General features: G+C 24.0%; 1 protein-coding gene across 1 annotated transcript in view; it reads left to right on the forward strand.

Annotated features, from left to right (window-relative positions):
* Positions 1-5,512, forward strand: part of LOC126896663 (uncharacterized) — a 21,556-nt gene that overhangs the window by 966 nt on the left and 15,078 nt on the right. The gene's annotated exons all lie outside the window — the stretch shown is intronic.

Below are 5,512 nucleotides of genomic sequence, written 5' to 3' on the forward strand. Positions count from 1 at the left end.
AATACAGTCTCTAAGTAACATGCATATACTTCAGCTTTTTCATATTCATTTCGTGCCCACGTGCCGTCTTCTTTGCGAATAGGTGGCACGTGTTTTAAAGGCCTTTTTAGTCGTTTAGTAGCTTTCCACAGAGAGTAGTCAGTATCTTGGGTTGCAGAAAGTTCGCTCAAGTAAGTTTTAAAAGTTTCGTTTTTCATTTCTTTTATTTTGTTGTGGAGTAACCGACTGATGTGGTTCCACTTTTTTTTNCAGAAAGTTCGCTCAAGTAAGTTTTAAAAGTTTCGTTTTTCATTTCTTTTATTTTGTTGTGGAGTAACCGACTGATGTGGTTCCATTTTTTTTTGTCAGTAGGATCTCTCGTTCTATGCCACGTTCTCCTAGCTTTTCTCTTTTGTTGTACCAACTCTCTGATTTCTATTGGGTAGGTGATCTCTCGTATTCTTTCTACTGCAGCCTTAGGTGTTGCAGTTTTCACTGAGTTAATTATATTATTGNTATTTTCCTTTTTCTTTAATGATGTCAAATTATACACAATAAGAATATACATGGATATTATGAATTAAATCTAAAATACAGAGAGTTAATTTAAATAACAATTAATATTATTTTAGAACTAAAAGAAAAATTAATTCTCATTACAGTTTGAGTAAATTTTATAACACGCGTCGTTCACATCAATGTCATACATATGATTCGATTGTACATATCAAATAGTGTCCAGTGATATGTGCTAGAATTTATCTGACATAAACTTAGGCTACTAAATCAGTGGACTAAATCAACAAGTCAAACCAAAAGAAGAAAAATAACTTTTATCAACGATATTGAGAATGTATACCTTAAGAAAATTTAGAATAGTCAGTTTCCAATATATTAGTTTTACTATGTTGTTATGATTTGTTCAAATTTTAGATTGTAAGAATTTCAATATAATAAAAATTATTTCAACAAAACCTATTAAAGATTTAATACTTTGTTTAGTTTTTTAAAATTACGAGTTGATATATTGTAAATTATGTATGCAATTAATTTAAGTTCATAATTCATTTTTTATATAATTTTTTTATTTGTATTACTTGGGTAATTAGATAATAATAAAATTATAATGTAACTTTAATAAAATATTTAAGAATATTATTAAACTCATTTTTTAGAAGATATTTTTTTATTTTATGGACTCGATATTTAAAATATAGTTTCACGATTTACGATTTCAATCGTAATAAAAACATTATGAGAAATAATTTTTTTTTTTGGCGTTATCGTTTATTTTATAACGTTTATAAGTTTTTCCAGAATTTTATTTTCGATAAGTCTAATAAAAACACCGTTTTTTAAATGTAGTCATCCGGGAATATCTGTATGTAAGACAAATCTATAAGTTATTTCTATTTACGTTTAACACCTCACGCCAATGTTATTTATCTCATTTAAATTCACCTATTGAGATTATTTTACTTAAGTTGTGGGAAAAGAAGGGTTTAAGGGAAAAATATAAGAGCTCAGAAATAGCGTGTATTGTGCTTGTATATGTGAGAAAATTTATTGTTCTACCCGTGAAAACTCTTAATATTACGCACACCCACAGTTTTCTTACATTGTACCGCTTACAAAGAAATAAAAAAAAGAAGAAACACTGTGATACATTATTTTATTTATATTACGTATCCGACATACGTCATATATATATATATATATAGGTATTATTAAGAAAATAAATTAAGACGAAGCTGTTCTAAAATAATGTTAACATAATAACTTAAAATAATATTTATCGTTATTACCTATTGTTTATAATTAAATCTCATAATTCTCAAAGTTGTTTTTACACTAATGAAATTAAAAACGGTGACACGGCGGGGTCGAGGGATAGTATGGATGTGTCATAGTTGGGACAAGTATAGATAATAACTGACAATAATTAAAATCTATATCATAAGGAACCCTTCCATGCAAATTTTTACTTAGTGTATAATTTTAAGGTATAATATTAAATATTAAATTAATATTTTATTATTAATAGTATTTTACCGTTGATAAAAAAGAACATTATTTTTGGCAAATTTGAGTTCATAGTTTTTTTGAACAACTGAAAATTTAAAAAAGAAAAAACGAGCAAAATTGTTCTTCTACTACCAACATAAATCACGATGGAAAGAAAGTATGCCCCGCCCCTTAACTATGTTGGTGGTAGTGTGGACACTAGTTAGAAATTGGTTGATGGTGCAATATCTGGCGGCACCGACGTTACGTAACGCGCCTCAACGATCAGCGCCCTATCTCGCCTATCCCGAAAAACGAGTTACGAACATCGCTGCGACGAGATTCAAACATATTTCAAACTATCGTTATATTATTTTATAATAACAACTTTCATATTTCTTGTATTATAAGTTTTAACCAAACTACAAAAATACAACTTCTACATAATGAAATGTTATGTTTTTGGTAAAATACACTGAAATCAATTCTAATATTAATAAGTAAGCATTCTTAGAAATTTTAATTTATGTGAAAAAATTCCTTTTTATAAGAGACTGAAATATAATTATTATAGTGCAAAGAAGAAATAAAGATTTACAAGCAACTTGTTGATATATTTAATTTAAGTAAACTTTTGGTTGGTGCATACTTAAGTTATACTAGAAATATTTTAACTTCAATTGCTTATGACATTGAAATTCAAATGAAATACTGTGATAATAAACTTATAATGATTAGTTCAAAACATGTTTCCAATCTACTAATTACTCAATTGATGTTTCCAAAACTAATTTACCAAAATAACTAATTTTAGCAAATAAGTTTGAATATTTTATAAAATATTATAAGTTTAATTCTGAATATTGCATTATAAAAATTGTTGAAAAAATTAGTCTGAATACATTTTTATTTAATATAATATTTTGTTGTTTTATTTAAACAATTTTATTCATTGTTTAAAAAATTATTAAAAGAAAAATTACATGTATAGTTAGCTGTTTGGTTGTATTTTGATAAATGAATTATCATTTAAAGTTTTCATGCTAAAACATTGTATAGTTTCATATTTGGTAACCATAACAATTAATGTAACATTTATTTTTGATATACATTTAGAAATACTTAACCAACAAAAATAATTAATTTAAATAAAAATAATAATTAAATTTTCATGTTGTAAATTGGAGTTTACCCCATCACTTTAATTTAAAATGTGTCAATTTAAATTTAATTAATTAGTTTGTTTTGTGGTTATTATTATTGAAAAAATTGAATTTTTGACCCTAAAACATTTACTAAAATGTGTCTTTTTTAAAGAGAATTTGTTTTTTATTTTGAATGTATTTTGTAAAAAATAAATATTTAATTAAATTAATTTAACCATTTTTATATAATATATCTATATTTAATTAATTGATTGTAACAATTATCTAGTATATTTGTATATAATTTACTATATCTAGTAAATTAATAATAGAATAATAAATTTTTGTTCATCAGAAAATTTAAATTATATGTATTATTATTTTGAGTGTGAAATATATAAATAAAATGTTTACAATTAATTATTATTATTATGAATATATTTTATGATTTATTAACTGACTTTTGATATGATTTATTTATTAATCTAACAAATGAATTATGTAATTTAAATCCATATTCTTTTTGTATTTTTTCCTATTTTATCTTTCAATATTTTTTCGTATTTATTTAAAAAATGATGTGTTATTTTGGGTTTTTTTTTAACTCCAATAAGTGACAGATTTTTCATAGTATGTAATAGAAAAAAATTAGTAAATTTATGCGTAATATTTGTAACTATTATTATGAAGAAAAATATCAATTAAAAAAAAATTTCTTTAGATCCTCTTTAACTTTAAGTTTTATTATATTAAAGGCTGGTAATCATTGTTTATTGTATAAGGTTAGTAACTTTTAAAATATATTTTAAAATTTTATCAATATATTTACAGGCTATCTATTTCAATTGTATATTTTTCTTAAATATCTTATTGACAAATTTTGTTTCCATAGAATTACTAATTTATTATTATGCAATTAAAAATGTCGAGAAATTTGTTTATTTTTTAAATTGATGAACTGTGCATTCTACTGAAAATATAAAATTGTGTAGACCTAATGTAATATATTAAGACATTACATGTAACTGGACTATGTTCAAACAGAATAGTAGTTGAATTATTAAGTAGTGAATTATCCAATGGAAAGATAGAATTTATGATACAGTGAAATGATAATAATAATAATAATATTTATCTGACTAGTTTCATATACATGCAGATTTTTTATGGATTTCTCTTAAAAATACGTATGTAAAATTAATAGATGCAATGCGAAACAGAAAAATGAACTCAAAATTAAAGCGCACGTGCTATAATTAAAATTATTTTATTGAATAATTAGAAAACAAAATTAGAAATAATGTGTACATTATATAAATATTAATCATCAAAACAAAAATCAATCTGTGAAAAATAAAAGAGTACAAATTGTTGCTTACAGAGCAATAAGATTCTATAGGCAAAACTTTTTAGTTTTTAATATTATTGATTTTAATAGATAGAACTTAAAAAAAAAAATTAAATAAATATTGCAAATAAGTCAAGTACTAAATTAATTACATAATGAATTATTTACGTAAAAAAGTAGGGGTTAATCCAGTAACATATGTCCGGTATAAGGAAGAGTTTGTTGTATTTTTCATAACACGACAACCTCTTAATATTGTTTGTTAAAAAAAAGCTAAACCACAGGAATTAAAAACTCTCCATACAAAATGCAGCACAACATGACAATAGTACAATAGTCATTATAAATAATAATTTTTCAAATTGATTAATTTGTATAGAAAATTATAGAGTTAAAAAATTAAAATGTCAATTTGAAAATATCTGACATAGATATTTAAATTTTCATGCCGCAAAATGATAAAGAGGCGTTGAAATCATTTTAATGAATAACAACGTACAATTGGTTATAATTGACTAAAAAATGTAATTTGATAACACACATGTTTTTCAACAACAATTTACTTTCACTTGTAAACGTAAAAAAAATACAATGGTAAATCATATGTTTATTGATACTTAATAATTTCATTGTTAAGGTCAATATTAAATTAACAATATTTAATGATTATTTCATGCTCAAATACGATCATTAGATAACCCAAGGAACAATAATCAGACAATTTATGATTATTGTGTCTACGGAATTACTCATTGATTAGTTTTTACTGTGGCAAAATGTGCTTCCAAACTCAAAATTGATGCATTTAAACAAAAAAATCTCAAAAATGACACGTCCAATTTTAAAATTTTACAAGTATTTTTATTTTAAATAAAATTACCTCATCGTAAATATAAAAAAAAAACGGTAGCACAGTGGGGTCGCGGCATAGTGGAGACATTGCATAGTAGGGTCCAGTATAGATTTAATCTGACAGTGATTAAAATCACTATCATAAGAAACGCTTCGATGCAAATCTGTAGATAGTGTTTAATTT

This window comes from Daktulosphaira vitifoliae, unplaced genomic scaffold, assembly GCF_025091365.1.
Source record: "Daktulosphaira vitifoliae isolate Bord-2020 unplaced genomic scaffold, ASM2509136v1 Scaffold_1, whole genome shotgun sequence".
In the NCBI taxonomy this organism is placed as follows: domain Eukaryota; kingdom Metazoa; phylum Arthropoda; class Insecta; order Hemiptera; family Phylloxeridae; genus Daktulosphaira; species Daktulosphaira vitifoliae.